The sequence below is a fragment of the Chelon labrosus genome (assembly GCF_963514085.1).
Source record: "Chelon labrosus genome assembly, chromosome: 23".
Taxonomy (NCBI): Eukaryota; Metazoa; Chordata; class Actinopteri; order Mugiliformes; family Mugilidae; genus Chelon; species Chelon labrosus.
The window spans coordinates 18,379,518-18,403,556 of record NC_140356.1 but is presented as its reverse complement, the minus strand read 5'-3'; positions in this window follow the sequence as shown (position 1 = coordinate 18,403,556).

Sequence of the window (24,039 nt, the reverse complement as noted above, 5' to 3'; positions counted from 1 at the left end):
TGCACAAGAGACTTTGTATAGGTTGCATGATCATAGTCAATAATTTTATTGTTTCATGCTACTTTTCTGAGTCATCGATTCATCATTTGGTGCGCTGACGTCAATCACTAATCTTTCATTTTCCTCCAGTTCAAACCTATCTTTATTTTAAAGATCCAATATTGATTTCATAATCCTTGGATCGATTGTTTTTAATGTATGCCATTTCCTGCATCTTCTCGTGAGAAATCTTGCAAAACCGAGATTAGTCAACGCGACTATCGCGAGGGAGATCCAAAACTGGACGGGAGCTACAACCCGTCAGGCCTGACAGCTGATTGGATTCAAGAAGATCTCTTTAAATTAACTAATACTGCATTGAATCCATTCCAGAAACCAGTAGCAATACCCAGACCTAATTATGACTGATTGTAATTGGAAATGTAGCTGTATTACTTATCTGCAAAATGTTGCTTACACCAACTTGGAGCGCAACATTAATGCAAATCAACCTCATTAAGGTTTTTTTTTTTTTTAAGGTTTTCATGTGCAGAAACAACTTGCAAATGCACTGGAATGTAGCGCTGCCGTGCTAGCCGTTAGCATCTAGAGAGTCTTTGTTGAGTTCTCGTCTCATCTTGACACACCAGATGAGCACACAACCATGACTACCAAGCAATGACCAAAAAACAGCAACTCACTTTAGTAGTCCAAATGCTGACGCTAATTATTGTGATGCTGGCCTTGCATACACGGATCAGCCACAACATTATGACCACAGACAGGAGAAGTAAATAACTTTGACCATCTTGTGACAATTCAGTGTTCCGCTGGGAAAATTGTTGTTACTTAGACATGTAGCACCCACCTAGACCAGACCACGCACCCCCACCCCATAGCAATGAGACTCCCTGATTGCAGCAGCCACCCCCAGCACCCCCAGCAGGATGCAGCCACAGAAACACTTAAAAAAACAAAAAACAAAAAAAAACATGAAGAACAGCACAAGGTGTTGACCTGGCCTCCAAATCCACTAGATCCCAAACTGATCAAGTATCTGTGGGATGATCCACAGAGGCCCCTCCCCTCAAAGGCCCCCTCACTAACAACATTCGTTTACCAGACACCACAGGACACCCTCAGAAGGCCCATGTCCATTCTCTGATGAGTCACCACAATAGAGACCTGCACAATATTCGGAAGGTGGTCATAATGTTATGCCTGATCGATTGATTCTCTGCTGGAAAACAGCTCCTGACACTGCTGGACTAGAACTTAATTTGTTAGTTAAGGCAATATACGTCTTAAAAAAAGCAAACATGGACGTTATGTCTAATACCGGCAACTAATCAATGGGATAAACAGTCACTGTTTTCCTATATTCTGTGTACACATTTCATGCCGTCTCCAATCCGAGTGTCAGTCAACCCATGTGCGTGACCCTAGTTAGCAGCCAACATGGCCCTCGAATACAAACACCACACCGACTCGCTCACACACAGATTACAGTATTGTTTTTGGAATTAGACGAAGACAGATTCAAGAGAGATTAGCCCTCTCAGGCGACATAATCAGATTTAGTTTTTGGCCCCGAGCATCCTCCGGAGCAGCGCTGATCTGATCCCGTCGCTGAGCAAACAGCAACGAGGGAAAAAAAAAAAGAAAGAAAGAAAAAAACAGGCTTCACCCCTGCCCTCCTCCGTCCTCATCTCCTCCATCTTCCGCTTGGCTATTTCCACTACTTTCCATTCATCGTCTTTTTCTTTTTTTTCCCCCTTCCTCCACACAAACTTTATTAAAGCACCTTGTTTGTTTTTTTACGCCCACCTCCCTCATTTCTCTTCCCTCCGTGGCCGTCGTCTTCTAAACCGGTTATCTTTGTGCTCGTTACCGCCCGCTGGAAGCGTGAAACAAACATTAAAGAGCGCTGTCGTTGTTTGTGCGTTCGGTGCATTAGAATGCCGGCTAGTTGGCCGGTGGTGTGCGTTTCCATGAACAGTCTTCCCGTGGAGTCCACGCCGGCCGCTGATTTCATTACAACAGATCAGCGAGGAAAGACGGAGGAAATGATGGACGAAAAAAAACAAAAAAAAAAAACCACACTGATGCATGATGGGTCTTGCTTTTATGATGTGCTGCGGTAATTAAAAATGCCACTCCGTGTGACAGGGCAGTGTGGATGGAGAGGGAGAGAGAGAGAGAGAGAGAGAGAGAGAGAGAGAGAGAGAGAGAGAGAGAGAGAGAGGGGAGATGGGAGATGGACGAAGATGGGAGGTAGGGAGGGAAGGGAGTCTGGTCTGGCCCTCTCTTTAATGAGGATCCTAATCAACCCAGCGGAGGCTGCCCTGAGACCCCCCAGGTTCATTAGACCAGAAAAACCAGACTGCCAGTAAGGGAGGAGAAGAGAGGGAGGGGTGGGACCGAGAAAGAGAACGAGGGGAAAGTTTTTACCGACTGATGAAGCAAAGAAGAAGTGTTAGAGGGGAGGCAGGGAAAGGCAAAAGGAAAAAAAAAAAGTGCACAGAGAGACAGGAGGGGAGGGGGCGGTGGAGGAGGGTTGGCCTGCGGAGATAACAGCGCGGGTCATTGGGCGAGTCACGGCTGCCATCGATCCCCTGATTGGCTGTCTGACGGTTTCAACACGGCTGCCAAACCCTTTAATACGGGGTGTCTCCTGCGGTGTGTGTTTGTGTCTTTGTGTGTCAAAACCAGCGCTATCTGTGCCATATGTGGTCCACGTCTCACCACCAGAACTGATATCTGTCCAACTTTCCTCGGGAGGCTGATAAGAGGACCGTACAGCCGCCCTGATAAACACACCGGCACTTTCCCTTTCCTTCTCCCTGCCACCGAGACAAAACACTGCAGGTCTGTGTGTGTTTGCGTGTGTGCGTTGAGGGTAACGTTTAGTGACGTGTGCACACTGTGAGGTGAGAGTGTTACAGAGTGTTATACTGGCCCTCAGCCCTTCCTTTCCCTGTCCTCTCACATTGATTGGACAGCAGGACGAGGAACACACATCGCTTCCAGCAGCCCACACAACTCCTCTCCTCCCTCTAAATGCCAAGACACAGTATGCGCATGCATGTGTGTCAGTATTAATTATATCTGCGCACATTTGTATAGATAATCATCAAAAGACGACCATCTGTATGGCATGACAAAATAAAACGCAAAAATCAACAAGGTTGGAAAAATTTAAAGTTAGTTAAAATAGTAAAAAGTACTTCTTGCATGGCCAGGAGCTGTATTATTGGTAGTTTATACTCCCTTTCAGTGGAGAATATGAAAAATACACCAATCAGCCACAACATTATGACAGGTGAAGTAAATAACACTGACCATTTTGTGACAGTTCAGTGTTCGTCTGGGAAACACCTAGACCAGACCAGACACCCCCACTCCCCCATAGCAATGACACTCCTTGATGGCAGCAGCCATCCCCAGGAGGATGCAGGCAGACACCTGGAAAACACGAAGAACAGCACAAGGTGTTGACCTGGCCTCCAAATTCTCTAAATCCCAAACTGATCAAGTATCTGTGGGATGATCCACAGAGGCCCCTCCCCTCAAAGGCCCCCCACTAACAACATTGTGTTGCCAGACTCCACAAGACACCCTCAGAAGGCTCATGTCCATTCTCTGATGAGTCCCCACAAGGGAGACCTACACAATGTTAGGAAGGTGGTCATAATGTTACGCCCGATTGGTGAATATATTTCAGAGAGGGGTTCCTTTACTCTTCTTTCAAACCGTCTGTCTTCTCTAAAACTTAGACACTGTTGTCCTCAAAGGAATGTCCTTAGTCCTGAGGTGTTGATGGACCTCTGAATCCTGGCCTGAAGAGCTGGCTGTCCTGTGTTGATCCCGTGGTCATAATGTTCTGGCTGATCGGTGTATAGCTTCATAATTCTATACAAATATCAACTCGCGCTCAGAGGGATTTAAGGCTTTTCGGGTTTGCCAGACTGAAGCACTGTAAGAACATACAGTACTGTCAGCTCTAGCATCAAAGTTCCCAAGTGCAGATGTGAAGCCATGGGCTCAGCGTGATAGCAACTTGCATCTGCGGAATGAAAGCAACTGGAAATGTCTTGTAACGAGCTGCTGTGGGTACAAACACAATCCCTTTCAAAAGCTTTTACTGAAGAATTTGTCACGACACAGACGCACAGAAAGTCTACATATTTAGCTCTTTACATCAGAGAGAATAGAAAAAAAAAAAAGGACCCAGGACCGCGTTCATTCAGGTCTGGGCGCTTTGGATCTGAACCCCCTTGGACCCCTGGGTGCTCACTTTCAGCCAACCTGGGAGCGTAGATATCGCCCTGGGGGGGCTGCTTCTTGGCCCCTCTTTGCTTGGCTCGTCTTCAACCATGCAGAGCTATTTTAATAGGCAGCGACTCACGGTAGCTGAAGCCGTTATAGAATACACCTTCCACTATGATTAACAGCCGGATACGCTGACATTTCCTTTCTGAACATGAACCAACTAACCAGTCATTCTGTCTTTTGCAAAGCCCTTCATGTTTTGTGCTTCTTGTATTAGGTTATACACCTTTTTTTTTTGGGGGGGGGGGGGGGGGGGGGGCTTGGATGCATGTGCTTTCTAAATTTAGCCTTGCCACAAATAAGAATTCAGTCGCAATCGACACGTACAGTTTATTGAAACAGTGTCTCAGTGGGGGTGATTCGGTCTGTAGTACACACAAACTGCTAGTTGTGAAGGGTCTGTCGCTGGTGAAGTGGGCCACACGGAAATTTGTTGCCAAAGTTTGACTATTTGGTCCACATCTAATTAGGTCAAGTTTTAGGTCAACAAATTTGCCTTAATATACAATTAGGAGCCATGCCGACGGTCGGCCGTTAGCTGCGTTGGCCCATCAGTGAGTGCCTGTTGCCCTAGGTTTTTGCAGTGTGTCCCAACGCCATTGGCCCAACTAACCAGTTGTTCTGTCTTTTGCTTAGGACCTTCATGTTTTGTGCTTCTTATATTAGCTTATACACATTTTTGGGGGGGTCTTGGATGCACGTGGTTTCTGAAATTTAGCCTTGCACACATACAGTATAAGAATTTAGTCACACTTAAAAAGTATAATTTATTGAATCGGTATCTCAGTGAGGACCAATTATTCTGTCCTTTGCCTAGGCCTTCATGTTTTGTGCTTCTTGTATTAAGTTACACATTTTTTTGCGAGGGCCTTGGATGCATGTGGTTTCTAAATTTAGCCTTGCCATGAATAAGAATTCAGTCACACTCGAAACGTACAGTTGATTGAAACTGTATCTCACTGGGGATGATTCAGTGTGTAGTACACTTGAAGGTTGTTTGAGATCTTTGACAAACTACTAGTTGTGAAAGGTCTGTTCTTCTCTGTTGCTGGTGAAGTGAGCAACACGGGAACATGTTGCCAAAATTTGACAATTTGGTCCACATCTAATTAGGTCAAGTTTTAAAGTCAATAAATTTCCACCTTTCTGGATGCTTCAGTATACTATACAATTAGGAGCCCTGGTGGACCAAGCCGACGGTAGGTTTTTGCAGTATGTCCCATAAGGCCCTCATGTTTTATGCTTCTTATCTGAGGTTATACACCTTTTTTGGGACACCTTGGATGCATGCTGTTTCTAAATTTAGCCATACCACAAATAAGAATTCAGTGACACTACAAATGTACAACTTACTGAAACTGTATCTCAGTGGGGATGATTCAACCAAGCCGACGGTCGGCCATTAGTTGGTGTTGGCCTTGCCTGTAACTGCCTGTGTCCCTAGGTTCTTGCAGCGTGTCCCATGCCATTGGCGCTAGTTGAACCCCAAATTCAACATACTGAATCAGCAGTGGAACTCGTTGGTCTGATTGGCTGTTCAGCTTAATGAACCTGAGCATGAGAAGAGAAACAGAAGTGAGGAAGGAAGGGCACACACAGAAGACCCTTCTCATTTGAACCATAACCTTAATCTGAGCATTAAGGTTCCTAGCTCCTAGCCTCCCAGCTAATCCTAGTTCTTCTGTTTTGAATAATAAAAACAGACTATTGCCACCTGCTGGTATGAAGACTTATTTACTTTCACCCATGCATGTGCCAGCTTGCTGTACCAACTTTTGCTCCAGATATAGATAAGGCAACGCTACAGTTGGCTTTTGGTAGTTCTACAATGACGGTTTGGTGTATCCATACCTTAGGGTTGTAAAAGATTATCCAAGAATGAATGGAATAAATACAGAATTCCTTACGGTTAACAAGGACTAAGTCAAAGTCAAAAAATAAGCACCAACATACTGTATAAATTCATGGACGGCCTGTGGAAAGCCACCAGGCACAAACCATCCACCTGTCCTGCCCACAGCAACGATACTGTGACTACTCCACAAAGATTCCCATGCCAGACAACAAACATTCATTATGCCAGAGACAAACAATTCAAATTCTCCTCATCTAAATAGGCATTACAGCTTAGAGGAGTAAACAGGATTCACAGAGGAGCTTAAGTCTTTAGGATGCCGTTGTGCTTTTCTTGGCTCTGAGGATATTGAGCCACCTCTCCGTGCTCAAACCTCTCCCCGGGTCGTATGCATCTCACTGCATTAGAATAATCACCTGTTTTGTTTAACTAAATTATGGAAAAGAGGGGCCGCATCATAACCGAGCAAACAACTATTTTTAATCCCGCACGTGTAACTCGATTAAACGCAATTTAAACGGCGCCCCTCCTGAAGGTGTGGGTGCGGCTGAATCGATACGTACTTCACACGAAAAGTTTTGCCGCTTAATAAAATTTGTGCATTTAATAAGCAAATTATTCTAATCATAAACCTCTTGCCAAAGCAATTAGTGATAAATTATAATCTTATGATAAATTATCTTGTGTTGACAGCCTGGGGGAACACTGCAATCAAACATTAATTATTCATTGGGTAATTAAGTTCATAGGTGTTTCTCCCTCCCTTTCTCTCCTGCGCTCTCCCTTCCTTTTTTGTTCAGGGAGGTTTAGTGTCCAGACTGCAGTCATCTCAACTTTCCACTGGATCACTCTGCACCAAATCACCCCACGTAGAAACAGTCTCACCAGTTACCTTTAAGTTGCTAAGTCTGCAGAGCAAATGAAACAAGGACATGTTTTACAACCTGAAGGAAGCTTGTTGGGCAGCTGACATCGGCAACTCTGAGATCTCTGCAGCCAAAGTTAAAAAGAGATCAGGGTTCTTCAGGTTGTAATGATAACACGGAGGGCCGGGTTTAAAAGAAACGACTTTCATTTGCAAGAATCCTAATGGCATCGAGCTCTTAAGTATACCCAGTTCCGACATCCTCTTGTTAGAAATCTTGCAGTTTTTGCAGGACTGGTTTGGCAACAAGATGATTTCCCACATGTGAGGAAGATCTAAAACACAATGAGCACAGTCAGGCCTCAAAGCTGATGTGTGGCAGCATTTTGGATTTAAAAAGTACGACGACAAAGGGAAAGCTGAAGATCTGCCTACTACGGGAGACGTAAACAACATTGACCATCTTGTGACAATTCAGTGTTCTGCTGGGAAACTTCTGGACCTGGCACTCATTGGTGTGGATGTTACTTAGACATGTAGCACCCACCTAGACCAGACCAGGCACCCCCACCCCATAGCAATGACACTCCTTGATGGCAGCAGCAAAAACGGTTTAGGAACAACTAAAAAAAACATGAAGAACAGCACAAGGTGTTGACCTGGCCTCCAAATTCACTAGATCCCAAACTGATCAAGTATCTGTGGGATGATCCACAGAGGACCCTCCCCTCAAAGGCCCCCTCACTAACAACATTCTGTTGCCAGACACCACAGGACACCCTCAGAAGGCCCATGTCCATTCTCTGATGCGTCACCACAAGGGAGACCTGCACAATATTAGGAAAGTGGTCATAATGTTGTGCCTGATCGGTGTATGGTGGAACTACGGCAAATCTCCAAATCTGCATCAATACAAAGCTCAGTTGAAGTGCGAATAGGCCATAAAGAACAGAATCTGAACACCAATAGGGTTGCCTCAAGAAAAAGAAGATTTCTGAATTCTGAAACTGTATCTCAATTTAGGGATCTTTAGCAACTACTGCCTTGCTGCAAATTTATCAAATAACATTTTATTAGATGAATAATGATAAATATTATATTGACCACCAATAAAAAAACAGATATTTTCCTTTTCTCTTTGAAAACATAGAAATGCATCAAATTATATCATAGAAAAAGTCACAACCAGGAACAAAAACCCATAAATATATCAGAATATTAGTTCCTCATACAGTCTCTGTTGATTGATTGTTTTTAGCTTCAAAATGAATAAAAACGACATGAAACAAGTTTAAAAATGTTTTCACACTTTTTCTTTTTCTGGTGGCCAGCCAAGCGTTTCCTTGTAATCTGCAGCCAAAGCAGTTTCGGTTTGAGGCTACAGCCAAGATTCTCAAAAGCAAGGTGACACGATGTCACGTGGAGATGCATCGGTATTTTTAGTCGAAATATTTTCAATTATAGTTTTTTATACCAATGTTTTACCCCGTTTCAGTGACAAACATGAAGATATTAACATGGAATTGGAACACGTCCACCTGAAATCTCTGGATCTCTTACTACTCAGACACAACAGCATCGTACGCTTCCACGGCAGAAACCCACGTAAGCGCTCGCGTTTAAAAACAAAAAATAAAAAAAAGAATACTCTCTCACGTAATTGACAATTCAAACCGTCGCCTCACAGACAGGTACTGAATTATGTTCTGAAAATAACCGGCCCGGCCCAGATATGTCAGATGAGGTTGAAAGGACAAAGCGTGTTCGCGGGAAAACAACACCGGCATTCATCACGTTCAATTACACGGAAGAGACATCAAACTTAGACAACGAGATGAGCAATGCACTGCTAGATTTGGGATGGATCTTTTTTTGGTTATTAAAGTGTTTTTTTGGTTTTTTTCTTTCCATCTCACTGGAAGAGACAGCCCATTACCAATAACAAAGATTGGGATGAAGACTTGAGGAAGATTAAAGAATCAAAGAAATAATGAGCTCTAACTGTCCCTCTTTGTTTTTGGCTCCAGACATCCGTCAGCTCGTGTCTCTCTCCGGCTCCCTGGCTGTGATGGAGTGGCATGCTGCTGCCATCTAAAGGTGGAAGCCGACTTTACGGAGGCTGCTGCTGCTGCTGCTGCTGCTGCTGCTGCTTCGCCGGCGTCGTGTGTGACAGAACTATGAAACACTTCATTACAGGTTTATCCAATACATCTCTCCTCGGTCTAAGTGAAATACTTAGCCCGTGTAAAACGTAAATGATCGGCTAATGGCTTCAAAGTGCCACTTGTCACCGAGGATGTATTGCTGGGAGGCTGTGGGAGGCTGGAAGGTTGAGGGGGGGAAAAGAAAAAAGTGTGAGGGATTTAATTAGACAAAATAACGCTGCTCTGTTCAACGTATAGAACAAAGTGGAGATAATTCTACAATCCCTTGTAAGGGGAAAGATGGAGATAATAAGATCACAAGTGTCGCTGCTACCTTTTCCCTTTTTTATATATGAAAGAATGCTGTGTTTTTCTAAAGTGCTCCAGCACACTTTTATCAGTTTCATATATCTCTTTGTATTGCAATGTACACCAATCAGCCACAATAATAAAACCACTGACAGAAGAAGTAAATAACATTGACCATCTTGTGACAATTCAGTGTTCTGCTGGGAAACTTTTGGACCTGGCATTCATTGGTGTGGATGTTACTTAGACATGTAGCACCCACCTAGACCAGACCAGGCACCCCCACCCCCATAGCAATAGCAATAGCAGGTTTAAGAACAACTCAAGAAAAAACAACAACATGAAGAACAGCACAAGGTGTTGACCTGGCCTCCAAATTCACTAGATCCCAAACTGATCAAGTATCTGTGGGATGATCCACAGACCCCCCCCCCACACACACACACACACACTAACCATCACAGGACACCCTCAGAAGGCCCATGTCCATTCTCCGATGAGTCACCACAAGGGAGACCTACACAATATTAGGAAGGTGGTCATAATGTTATGCCTGCTCGGTGTACACCACCAATATGACTAAGATGCATGCGTCCGTTACATATATCTGTTATTTTCTCCGACATAAATCTAATCGTCAAGCTTGTATTTTTAGATGAACTCAGTTCTGGTCTCAGCTGCCTGGAAGAGTCGTTACTAGGAAACAACTTAGCCAACTTGCTTGAGTATTAGACTACTGTTCATACCGAACTTGACAAAGATAGAGGCAATAGAAGGTTTAAATTACGTATATTCTATATATTCTATATCAGATTGAGAGGGGTGGTATAAACCTTTGATAATCTGTTCAGTAGGAGAATATGAGTTCCTAATAATAACAACGATGCAAACACATGATTTTATGGTTTCTCTGTCTGGTTGGAATAAATCCATTCTTTCTGTAGCTTCGAGGCTGGACCAACGTTCCCCGCCCACACATTTTTTTATTTTTATTTTTTGGCTTAAAGATGGTCTGAGACGTTGGGAAATTATTATTCTCCAGTAAAGATCTGTCGGACCAATCCAGTCATTCGGTCATGGAGCTGAATTAGACAGGCTACGGCAGACTCTTCTTTTTGAGCACGTTTGGCCCACATGGGGTAGGGACAAGGACGTCCAAATGTTGGAAAAGGTGAACAAAGTCAAAAATCCATGTGGACTGCAACGTTGCAAACATCAGTCATCCTACTTTACTGACTTAATTCAATGTTGTCAATGAAGTTGCACGTTGGTTTTATGATTTATTTAGTGTACATGTAAACAGTCACGTTGGAATCTACATCGCATTGATTTCATTTGTATTCAGAGATAGAGCTACCTCAAAAGAGGCTTGATAACTGGCGTTCAAACTAGAAAACCTAGTGTTGACACTCTAGTGTTTTGGCAGCAAAACAAAAAAAAAGTGCTTCTTTGTTGGACACTACACCTTCAACTGGATTCTTTTAAACAGTTCTGGCAATTTCAGAATCTCCACTGGATAGAATTGCCGAAGCTGGCCATCTAGAAAAGTTAAATACAAGCAAACATGATTATAAATCAGACAGTACGTTCATTGCGTGCTATTCTAGTGACGGAACTCTAAAGAGATCTCAAGAGAGTCCATCTTTCTGGGTTTTAAGCTGTGCACGGGACCAAACAAAAGTCATTCAGACCAATCAGCATCTTCTAAGGAACTAAAGGCGTCGCCAGAGGGAAGGTTGATTGGTTGAAGGTAAGCCATGTATTGGATAGTTCCTCCAAACTTGTGCCAAGAAGCGGAAGACCAAACCAAACCTTTTCCAAACGGTTTCCAAAGACAGATTCAATATCCACCCCTACGTACAAAAAATATTCCGTCACCACAAAACCGCTGACAGATGGTTCCTTTATTGATATCACATCTCTAATACATCGAATCATGCACAACGAACTTCGGACAAACTTTCTTTCTTTCTTCCGCTTGTTAAAAGTTGTCCAGCAACTCCGGTAAATCTCAGGGAAACTCCTCATGTATCCATTCCGTACATTGCGCACACATGCACACACTCATCATGGTTTAATCAGTGCGGATGTACCGTGGAGGCCCTTTCCCCTCCTCAATGCCAGGCACTATTGTGGTGATGACTGCACTGGCATATTGATGTCAAGTCTTTATTGTGTGGGTTTACGGTGGAGAGGGAGTGTTGATTATCTTGTAACCTCTCCACCCCGCTCTCCACACCGCGCTCCCTCTTAGCTAACAACGTTGATGCCCGTTTGTGTGTTTAGTCTAATGAAAGCTGCAGACCCACGGCCTCCTTCCCCCGCCCTCCCCTCCGCGTTCGCGCCAAAGCCTCAATCAGACGGTCTCGCGGCTGCGTCTATGCGCTGGGCCTCTCTTATCCCTCGCCTACATGAAAAAGAGCTTTGAAGGGTGTTTGTGTTGCTCCCCAATGTCTGACTGTCGCTGAGCTGCTGCCTCTGTCCTTGTTCTAAACCCAGATATTAAAGTTACACGGCGGCAAAGATTGCGGCAAGAGAGGCGATAGAAGATCTATACGTGGCGGGGAGAATCTAAAGCGAGGTGGGGGGAGACTAAAAGGAATAGTTTCTGAAAGTCAGACATCCAAACAGGCTGACGGATCACAAAGACACAGTCGTAGTTAGATGTGCAGACATCTCCCGCAACCAGAGAGACATGCTAATGGAAAAGGACACAATGAATGTGCAGGCTGTAAAGGATAACAGGCTATTAATGCCAGGGCTCCGTCGTCCGGCTTCTATGCCTGTCTGTATGTATGGGTGCCGGATGAGACCGATGCACAAGAACACCCCACAAAGTACTGCAATCCAGCAGCGTAAATATCAGCTGTCTGGGAGGTGTGGATTCAGTTCATTTTTGAAGCTGCAGTTTGACGGGTTGGAGTCCATACCCTTATATAAACTCATACACCCATCTAAATATACTGCACTTCAGGGAAAGATGTCTCGGATATGTCAGCCTACATGATTTCAGCCCTATCCAACAGACCGCATCATTCATTTTACTTGATTTTTTTCTTGATTCAGATTTGTCTTAATTACAGTCGATCCACATGTCAAGGATGAAGACGTTTGACAGGCCACTAGCACAAAAGTCACAGCCCTAAGTTTACTTTTTGTTCTGTATTTGTGTCCTGTCTGGGTTTTTGTTTTTTTTTGTTTTTTGGCAGGTACGATTTCCCAGCTTAATCAGCAGGTATGATGAGGTGTTCAGCTATCCAAGCCATAAAACATTTGCCCTAAGCTAAGATGAGCAGGTGCATCATCCCCTTGCACCACGGGCACCATCCACAAGCCTTTTCGCTTTAATTGGTAAGACTTTTAACAGCAAAGTCAGTCCCTTAACCGCCTTTCAACAGTCTGTGCAGTTTCACCAGCAGTCAACGATTTTCACTGAACAGGCTTGCCTAAACTGACCATTTAAAACAGTTATATACAAGATCACAAATGGAATCGGACGTTCGTTGGGAGCTTCTCCTAGTGACGGAAAAAAATAATTTCTTATCTTGCAATACAGCAGGATCACGAGAATCCATCTTTCTGGGTTTCAAGTTGTGCGATTGTGACCGAACAAAAGTCATTTCAGACCAATCAGCCTATGCCATCACAATGAGAAGGTTGATTGGCTGAAGGTAGTCATGTTCCTCCAGAAATTTACCAAATATGTTGTGTAAGTGCCTTCCCTTTTCCAAACGGTTTCCAAATTATAGTCAACTTATGTGTCAAGGATGTGGACATTTGACTGGACACTAGCACAAAAACTGTACTTGTAAATGTCCTTTTTCTTTAGTATTTATATCCCCTCTTGGCTTGCTGGCGGGTACAATATCCGATCTTAATCAACAGGTATGATAAGGTGTTCAACTACCCAAGCTCTGAAAACATTTGCCCTAAGCTAGGCCAGTCAGGAACATCATCCCCCTTGCACTAAGGCGTCCATTTAAAATAGTTAAATACAAGATCACACATTGAACCTTCTCCTAGTGACAGTTTCTTATCCTGCAATACAGCAGGATCACATCAATCCATCTTTCTGGGTTTCAAGTTGTGCGATTGTGACCGACCAATCAGCCTATGCCATCACAATAGAAACACAGTCTACGGCGACGACAGGGACAAGGTTGACTGGTTGAAGGTAGGCTATTATGGCAAATAGTTGCTCCAGACATGTGCCAAATATCTTTTGAAAGTGTCTTTTCTAGACTGTTTCCAAAACTATAGTGGACGCAGGTGTCAAGGATGCAGACGTTTGACTGGTGCAAATTTGTATCCCATCTGGGCTCGTTAGGTACGATTTCCAGGCTTGTATGATGAGGTGTTCAACTATCCAAATCCTGAAAGATGTGCCACTATTTCCACCGAATAGAATTACCTAAGCTGCCCATTTAAATTGGGCTAAATAGGACTTATCAGATGTGGGAGATTCTGGCCAGTACCAACGCTGTAAATTTCTTCTTTCTTTTGTAATCATATACTTTTGTTCACTAATTCATAAACGTAAAAGTGAAATCCTGTCTAGGCTTGTCAAGCAGGTACGATTTCCCAGGCATGATGAGGTGTTCAACTATCCAACCCCTGAAAAACATTTGCCCTAAGCCAAGCCTGTCAGATGCATCATCCCCTTGCACCGTGGACATCATCCACAAGCCTTTTCGCTTTAATTGGTAAGACTTTTAACAGCAGCATCAGTCCCTTAACCTTCCATTAAAAAAAGACTGACATGAGCAGCACAGGATAGTCTGATAGAAAGCGATGCCTGGTGCCAAGGCAGAAAGGTTCCTCCATTTAGTCCAACGCTCATGCAGCAGATTTATTATGTGAATATTCATTGCATTGAGTTGATGCTGGGCATCTAAGCTTCGACCTCATCGCTCCCTTTGAGTACACATACATCAGAAATTCAGGGGTGACAACAACAGACCTCCTCCACTGAAGCATAGAGATGTGCCGTCGTCATGTGCCCTCAACAGAGAAGTCGTGTTGAGGTAAAAGTTAGAATCCCAGGCTCGTATTTCCAAACACACATGTCAGCAGAGCAGCTCTTACCTGAAACACTGTGAATCCACCAGTAGGGTTGATGTTGCAGCTCCTGCAGGTCCTGGCTGGTTATCTGATGCCAGGACAAGACAGGACGATCCAGCTCCTGGGTGGAAGCTCAGGATTTGATGCAGGTGCAAGCCTGATTATTCCAAAAAAAAATGGCCACTTTGAAACCATCTGGTGCTACAGGGGAGGGGCCAGCTGGCTTTGACATAAGCGTCAGGATGCGTTCAAGGACAGTTATCAAGAGTTTAGAGTTTAAACACAAACATGTGCTCAGTGGGAACTCAACAAAGTGAACTAACTACGTAGCTCCTCCCACCCAGGATGCGTTTCATTTAAGATGCGTTTGTCATGTTGCTGCAGTCATGGATATTTCTGTTGCACACTAGTTTCTACCTTAAAACTGACAAATGAGGACCAAATATAAATTAATTAATTAAAAATAATTTTAGAAAATGCTACAAATATAAGTTAAGGGCTCTAAGCAGTGTGCACACATATCTTTCATCACTGAAGAAGCATTGCACCAGTCTCCAGACATCGCTTTGAGTCTCACACTTTCTAAACTGAATTGTTCACTTTCCTTTTCCATAAATTATCCCTCTCTCCGTGTCACGTTAAGGCTTTTATTAAGGAGAAATTGCATAAATCAGTGTGTAAATGAGCCGTCTCATTTGCATCCATGCAATCCATAATATTGCATTACCAGAGATTGTAGTGATCGGTGTCACATGACTAGGTGATTATTTCTATAATGGCCTGGTGTTAATGGGATATGTACCAGGATCCTATACTGGGTGAGTTTATGTGCCCTTAATTACTGAAGAAATGTTTGATTTTATTAATTGAACTATTATTTTCTGTCAATGATTTCTCCGTATCACAGTCTGCGTGTTGCTTTGAGGCTAACAATAAGTACACGAGGAGCCGCCGCGTTAGCGAGCACAAAGCTAATGCAGTATTGCTCTGTAACCAGAGACCGTAGCGAACAATTAGTGCAACATAATGTGACCTCGGTGCTCTTTTCTGTAACGGCCTGAATCCAATGCAATACGTCTCATTTTTACATCGAATCTGCATTTATCCATTCAGTGTATTCAAATTTGCAAAATTTCACGTTTAATTAATTTAACTCTTCCGTTTTATTATTATGCGCATCATCTCACTGTGTATTTACAAGTCTGACATGTTACCCTAAGGCTTAAAACAATGCATAAAGCGCAGTTATGTTTGCATGCATGAGGCCAATACAATACTGTAACCAGAGACTGTTGTGAACCATTAGTGCAACATACTGTGATGCAACGCGGCCTGGATTCTACAGTAAGGGAGATTATGTGCCTAATTTTCTTTTTCACTGAAGAAATGTTTGACTAGCCTCCAAACATCTCTGGAAGTAAATTGATATCTTTTAGTATTTAAAGGTCTGCATGTTTCCCAATATGCGTGGGAAGGACCTCGTCGTGTAGCCCTGCTCAGGGAGAACCTGAAGCTAACAGATGCAATTAAAATGAGCCTTTACTAACTTGAAACCATACTCTATATGTAGCCACTAATGTATACCAAAAACCTCGCTCAGTTAAAATAATGATAATGACTTATTTCATTACATTTTTCTCCATTAATTGCACTAATTCCACAGCGGAACTGCAGGCTGAGCTGTGCGTGCCGACATGTGTGTGTTTATGTGTGTGCAGCGGTAACTGCTGTGCTCTTGATTTGTCTCACTTGCACCTCCTCGGGTGCGCGGCTCTCCATCTCAGTTTCGGGGGCGCTATACAGCTCCGGTAATTGCCACCAGAGCAATTGCTCCTCATTAGATGCTATGGAAGCCGTAATTGGCCATCCCAGGCACAGCGATCAATGCCATCGTTATTACCGGGATTTCAGGCACCGGGGGCCCCAGACAGCAGGCCCAGCTGGGGCCAAAGGGGAACTGGAAAGCGGGGCGGGTTAGGTGAGGCTCCACAGCTTGTTATGTTTGCACAGGAACTGGACAACTGTCTATTGACAGCTCTGTGTCCAACGTGCATCTGCTCTCTCTCTCTCTCTCTCTCTCTCTCTCTCTCTCTCTCCATCCGGCTCATTGACACTTTCCCTCTGCAGGATCTGTCTGTCTGTCGACCTCATCCCATCTCTCACCCTGCCTCATTAATGGAGCTCCTTTCGCTCCATTTCTCATGCTGCCACAGCCATGTCAAAGGGTCACAGTGTGTCCAATCTGCAGCAGAAGTCCCAGTCTGTTCCTAGGAGTGCATTTAGTTTCTGTTTGTATTGGGAGATGTAATAAACTGCTGCATGTTCAACGTCTAAAACGTGAATGAAGCCGGGGTTTTAAAGTCGACTAGTCTCTGTTGACGTCACTAAAGAAAAACCCGGCAGAAAGTAATGCTCTGCAAAAAATGAAATCTATATTCTTGACCTGAACACATATGCTGAGAACAGACAGCTCATGTGCTGCATACTGCAGATATGTATAGCCTGTATAAAAACATGCAGCAGCTCAGCATCAAAATATCTTAAATATGTATAAAAAATAGTTGTGCGCTATTTGTTGTGCATAAAAAGTCTTGTGCAGTGTTTGCAAAATCTCCAATCGGAATAATTTGAGCCGGACTGAAAAAATATTGACTAAAGAATACGCGAGCTTCAGTAAATCTGATGTCACAGTGTTCTTCTTCGGTTAAGACATGTTGGAGCCGAGAACCAGACCAAAAAGAAGACACTGAATGCACCGCCATTGTGAACCACTACCAAGTCATGAATTATTATGCAAATGAGTGTTCAACGCAACTTTATGACAGTATTTTATTCTTCAATGGACTCACTGGGACCCAGCTCAACGCTATTATTTGCACTTTAATAATAACTCACAGAAAAGGAAAAACCCGCAGAGAGGATTTTCGCTTCCTCAGAGTGAACCACGTTATTAGTCCATTTTACTTATTACCACAAAAGCCAGCTCCAGGCAGACTCTCCGCCGCCTGCGTCGGCTCTCCTGCCTCTCTTACCTGCTTTTGTGGATTAATTTATTGCACCGCCAGCCGAGAGTCTTCCCGCCTTCATGAAGGACGCTTAAATTCGGCATCGAAATCAGAAGACACGCTTCTCTCCTCTAATGTGGCGAAGCTTTGTCGAGTGATTGTTATGTATACCAAAGCCACATGATGGAGGTGTTGAGCCGTTGCGAGCCTTCGGGATGTCCTTTTAGAGCACACTTTTATTATCGTTTCGACCACAAGCGGTTCTATTTCCTGCTTTCTTTTATCTTGTTTGAAAAGAACAGCTTTAAGGAGAATGCGTCAAATTAACCTCAGCTCATGTTCTGAATTAATCTGGCAATACAGAGACTGAGGAGAGGAATCAGAACGACGGGTGTGGTGAATTTACGACAGGCAGACAACACAGGACCATCGAAAAAGTCACATTTTCAGTGCAGGCTTTATAACCTCCCATTACCGGTTTTATGTGCAGCAAAGTTGTCTTTTAATGTGGCACTCAACACTGAGCAGATAAACATATAAATGCATCCGGATATAGATATAAACAAGATACAAACAAGTGTGCACGACACTAGGGGATTGACTATGAGAGAGATAATGGATAAAAACCATGGTTAAAGTCGGCATTCAAATTGTAGAAAAGCATTGTGTGGTTTGCGCTGACCTCGTAAAGGTGATGTTGCATGAATAAACAGGAGCACACACAGGCAGAAAACTGTGTTGATGATTATATCTGGCTGTTATATCACTGATGAATAGCTGGCATAATGTACGAGGTATATGAGGTATCATGGGCTGTTTTTCAGAAAAACAGGAGTGAATAACCATAAGTAATGAACACTGGGCAGGTTGGTTGGACCAGCATTGCAGCTGAGAAACATGCAGCTCCGTAGATCAGAAACAACAAAATCAACACATCAGAAACATGCTGCTCCACACCTCAGAAACACACAGCTTCGCATATCAGAAACATGCACCTGCACAGATCAGAAATATGCATCTAAGCAGTTCAGAAACATGCAGCTGTGCAGGTCAAAAACATGCAGCTCTCTAGATCAGAAACATGCAGCTAAAACAGATCAGAAACACACAGCTCTGTAGATCAGAAATGTGCAATTCTGTAGATTAGAAACAGCCGCAAACATCAGCCGCAAATCTGTGGCTGCACAGATCAGAAACATACAGCTTTGTAGGTCAGAAACGAGCAGCTCCACAGATCAGAAACATGCATCTAAGCAGTTCAGAAACATGCAGCTGTGCAGGTCAAAAACATAGATTAGAAATGAGCAGCTCCATAGATCAAAAACATGCCGCTCCACAGATCGGAAACATACAACTCCCCATGTCAGAAGCATGCCGCTCCGTAGATCAGAAACGTGCATCTAAGCAGTTCAGAAATAAGCAGCTTCATATGTCAGAAACATGAAGCTGCACGGATCAGAAAACATTAGAAAGATTAGAAACGAGCAGCTCCACAGATCAGAAACATTCATCTAAGCAGTTCTGAAACATGTAGCTGTTCAGATCAAAAATATGCAGTTCTCTAGATTAGAAACATGCAGCTAAACAGATCAGAAACACACAGTTCTGTGCCAAAGGCATTGAGAACTAAGTCACCTGACGTGTTATCACCTGCATTCTCCTGCAGTGTTAATTCCATAATTTAAATCAATACACTGTTGAAATAATAACTGCAACACTAATAGCATTTTAAAAGAATATCTGTTCATCTGCATTTAATTCTAGTTAGAATAACGTATGTTCTTATTTATTCCACTAGCTCCACTAGTTCTATTGGCAGATGCTGAAACAAATCAGAGCTTCATTAGTGTAATACATCTCCACTTTCATTCTGGCCAGTAAAGAAATCAAATAATATTGGTGTCTTTTTTATACATAGTCTCTATGGTCTCTTTAGTCTCATTCCGATCCTAATTTAAAATCAGGAAATGCTCTCATCTGATCTCACACCAGCCAGGCCCAGCTCAGGGAAGAACTATTGGATTCTGAAGACAAACCTGAGCCATTACGCTGATTTTACAAGCAGGCAGTCGCTTCAATGATTGGCCTCCGATGATACGAAAGCTCTGCAGCATTTTTCTGTAATTAATAGCATCGCCACATGGCAGGGTGGCTCGTGATCAATGTGCACGAAGGCTGTAATCACCAGCATCACTGTATAACAGCCGGAGTCGATGGACGCCAGCTCAGGAAAATGACACGTGATCAAGAAATGGAGGGGGCCTGCTATCGGACATCGATGTGGTGTCTTAGCATTCAGGGTGGAAGACCTTCAGAGAGAGTTCACAGACTGTGTGCTGCATTTTGTTATCTGTGGAGCGAATTGGATGTTAAGTCACATCTAGTCATGTAACACTGGTGAGAACGGGGATGGAGGCAGCTTTGTGTATTTATTGTGTCGCGCTGCCCTCTTCAGGATGCACCAGGGCGGAACAGGAACACAGGAGATGATGAAGCCACAGAGGGGCAGCATCAACTTGATAATACTGAATGGGAGTACTTCTGAGTCCTGATGCTTTTTACATGTTCCTCTCATTTTTAAAAACACAATCAGCTGATCTCCATGTCCTGAAGTTATTCTGTAGATCAGGGCTGTCAAACTCATTTTAGTTCTGGGGCCACATTCACCCCAATTTGATCTCAAGACCGGCCGGACCAGTAACATGGTAGAATGATGACCTTTAAATAACAACAACTAAAAATGTTTCCCTCTGTTCAGGTGCAAAGAAGAACAAGTACATTTAATCTGCTATCCTTTCACAAAACATTTTATGGAATTTCTTAAAATATATATATATGTCCAATTTCAGCATTTTGCTGCCATCTGCTGTTCAGTTCTGGGTCCTAGTGTTGTGTTATGTTCACAACTCTTAATAAAACAGCACGACCCTTAGTGGACAAATAAGGAAAAGGTGCCAGTTTTTACAATTTGCAAATTCATTCTGGGCCAGTTTTGGCCTGCGAGCCCTATTTTTGAAACCGCTATTGTTGATCAACGAGCAATGCAGTCAACACAAGGCTGCTTATGCATCATCCTAGTTTGATATAGACCCAAACTTGAAGTGAGTCATGCGCAGTTTACGCTTCGCCGCCAATTTCACGGCGTAGCCTGATGTGCACCTCCCCAGAAGTTTAACTAGGCGTCGCGGTGGAGCAGACCAGAAGAGCTGTGATTGGTCCGCTTGGTAGTAGCGTGTTTCCGCTTTAGTAATAGTTTTGGATCAATAAAGATGGAACACATCGAGGAAAGGTTAACGGGGGAGGTTCGGAGATACAAACATTTGCATGATTTGTCTTTGGCGAAATTTTGGCAAAAGTTTCTGTCTCCATTGTTGAAAATGAAGCAGGAAGTAGAAACAAACATTAACCTGACTGGCAAAAAAGACACAGCTCCGACTAGTGTTTGGGTGGCGTTGGTAAAGAACGAGACAGACTGACGAGGCACAAGTATAAATGGCTCACATCGGTGTAGGCTACGTACGTACGTAGGTTGCGGCGTCTATGTTACACAGAGGCATAAACTCTGCTTTGGTCTGGCAACCCAAGTTTCAGACAAATATCAAATCATGCCTTTTCTTTTTTTTATTATTATTTTCTTATTACATCAATTTATAAGCGAATATGACACTGCCAACATTAATATGACCTCAGCAGCTTGAGCACAAGCAGCCCGCTACCGTGCAGGAGCTCACCTCAGGTCTGAGTGAAAACGACTTGATCAATGACAATCAAACCTGGAGGATGAGAAAGGTTCAGAGTCACAAGCTTCGCTGTTCAGGTTCCAGATGGATTTATGATTTATTGATGGAAAGCTGGGTGACTGCATCGACCAGGTGCGCACACCTAATTAGAAAGCTTATTTTTGTGAAGGAGTTTAAATTAAGACATTTTTGGTAATGAGGCCCTGGGGCCGATTTAGCAGAGCTACGTGAGGAATCCACGTACGTGAGCTCGTTCCAGATTAAGAAATAGATGTAAAAGAGGATGGAACATGAACTTTGTCTGGATCATTATGTTACACTGACAAAAAACATAAAGAAGGACGACTACCAGTAGATTAAAATAGATTAATCTCCTCCTAAAACCTAACCGTAACCATTTCCTCATTGTATTTAGACATTTAGTTGCTAATCAACCAGTTTTCTCCTTTTAAAAGCCAAATATCTCTTTTTCTCTGTGCCTCAGGTTACCGGCTCCAGTCTGTTCTCTTTATCCATCCACGGTCCTCTCCTCAAGTCGGCCTGCAGTCAGCAACCTGCCCGACCCTCTCTCAGCTGCAACCAGCCCTCATCTTCGGCCTGCACACTTCACATTATACTCAACAAAACCCTTTACCATTCATCAATCTGCGTCTGGCTACTATTCTTTGTCCCTCTATAACGGACAGCTCTGAGACCGTGTTAGAGACCTTGTCCTTGTCTGCAGTGGTGTTTTCAAAACCTGCCTCACCCGCGGAGCCATCAGCATCGCAGGGTGACACCTCCCACCCTTTACACTCCTTCTTCAGCCTCCTGCCTTCAGGGAAAAAGTACCGGAGCCTCCAGGCTCACTCCACAAGACTATCAAACAGCTTCCTCCACCGGGCTGTCAAGGTGCTGAACTCTGGCCCCTACCTCCCCCCTCTTCCCCTCCGCCCCCTGCCCTTGGACTCACCCATCATACACAAGGACCTCAGCTGTTTTTGCACGTAAGATGCTTGGACTCTCACCACTATACTACAATCTGCAATCTGTCCTGCACCTTAGTGTACATTTGCATTAATGCGCATAAACACTTTAACAAGCTGCTGTTACATTGCACTACCACCACTGTGTACACGGCTTGATTTCATATATTTTATTTTTATTTTATATCCCTACTGCTTATTTCATGGTGAGAGGGAAGCACGATGCACAACTGGTTGCTCACCAAGTTGCATGCACTGACAAACTCACGTTTACGGGGGAATTTGTGATGTGAGTTTTGTGGGGGTTTACGTGAGAATGCACCAGGAATGGTTGAGTTTTGTCTTCAAAAACAGAATGTTACAGGTAAATAAATGGCAAGTGATATATTTCTAATTTAAATGCTGGACTTTTTTCACAGTTCTCCTTCATATTTTTGTCCAACAATGGTCAAATTAAACCATAAATGCCTCAAACGTTCTCTTCTTTGCAGTTCTTTTTGGACCTTACGAGACATCAGCATTCTTTGACAGATGACTCCTCTGCACTGGGACACAAACAATCCACTGCGTTGCATTTATCAAACTGTTTCTACAGACGTCTGATTTTCTAATACTGAGCAGACCGCGTGCATCTGCGCCCGCCTGCAGGACTTCATTCGTCCACATGATGCCAGCGCTGCACTGCTGAACTCTCCGTTCTGTTCGGGGCTCAGCCTCCCCTCAGCTCAATTAAATACTCTGCAGCCGGCTTATGCAAGTGAACTAATACGCACCACTTGGGTAAAAATATTGATGAAAGTTCATTTGAATTAATCCCAGATAATATATTTATATAAAAAAAAAGAGGATAGTTTATTTAGCGTTTCACTGATAAAACCATCATCAAGTTTAATGGTTTCCACCTTTATGAATAAACTGAAAGCTTCTGTGTCCATTTCCACTTTGCTGATGTCTGGTCCCATTCGAGATGGGATCCCCCCCTCCTCCTCTCCCCCATTTCAGGCCCCGTCCATCCATCTTCCCCCATTCTGATGCATTATTGGCCCACTCTGTCGGGCACCAGGAAGCACCGGGAGATAAGGAAGAAGGGCGGAGGGCCAGGGCTCTTGCGATCCCTCAGATAGCACCTAATCACATTCATTACATCAATTAAGGCAGGCCAACACAACACCGGGCCGAGAGTCAGACCTCCATCTCCCGCTGATCGATGCTAAACACCGAGCACATCCTCTGGTCCTCAACCTCCACCCGGCACTATTGTATTTACCTCCACCTGCCAATGCACAGGGCATTTTTCTGCATTTTCTCAAATGAATCTAACAATATAAATAAGTTGCTAAAATCATAAACAGCTCTGTATTTGCCGGTGTATTCAACAGCAGACCTGTGGCACACTTCAAATGATACAGATATTAAGTGGTTTAAAGCAGGAACTGAATGGACATCCTGAAATCCCCCTGTGTGTGCTTCAGTCTATATGATTACCAAAGTCTTTTTAAAAAAAAAAAAAATTAAGTTCTCCCAGCAGTTAAGCCGCGCACAATGCCGGCTGCACGATACAAAAGGACATAAATCATAATCTGATCTGTCTGGTCATTAGATTTCATTTCAGCGGCGGCGACAAACCACAGATCTTCCTGCTGTACCTGCTCTGTGAGGCGAGGAAATCAAGAGGAAACACATAAAGAAAAAAGCTTCACCACAGTTTCTCCACATCTTTAGTTTCATTGCTTCAGTAATCTCCAAAGTGGAATCCTCTTTAGGAGAACAAACCTGAAGCCAGA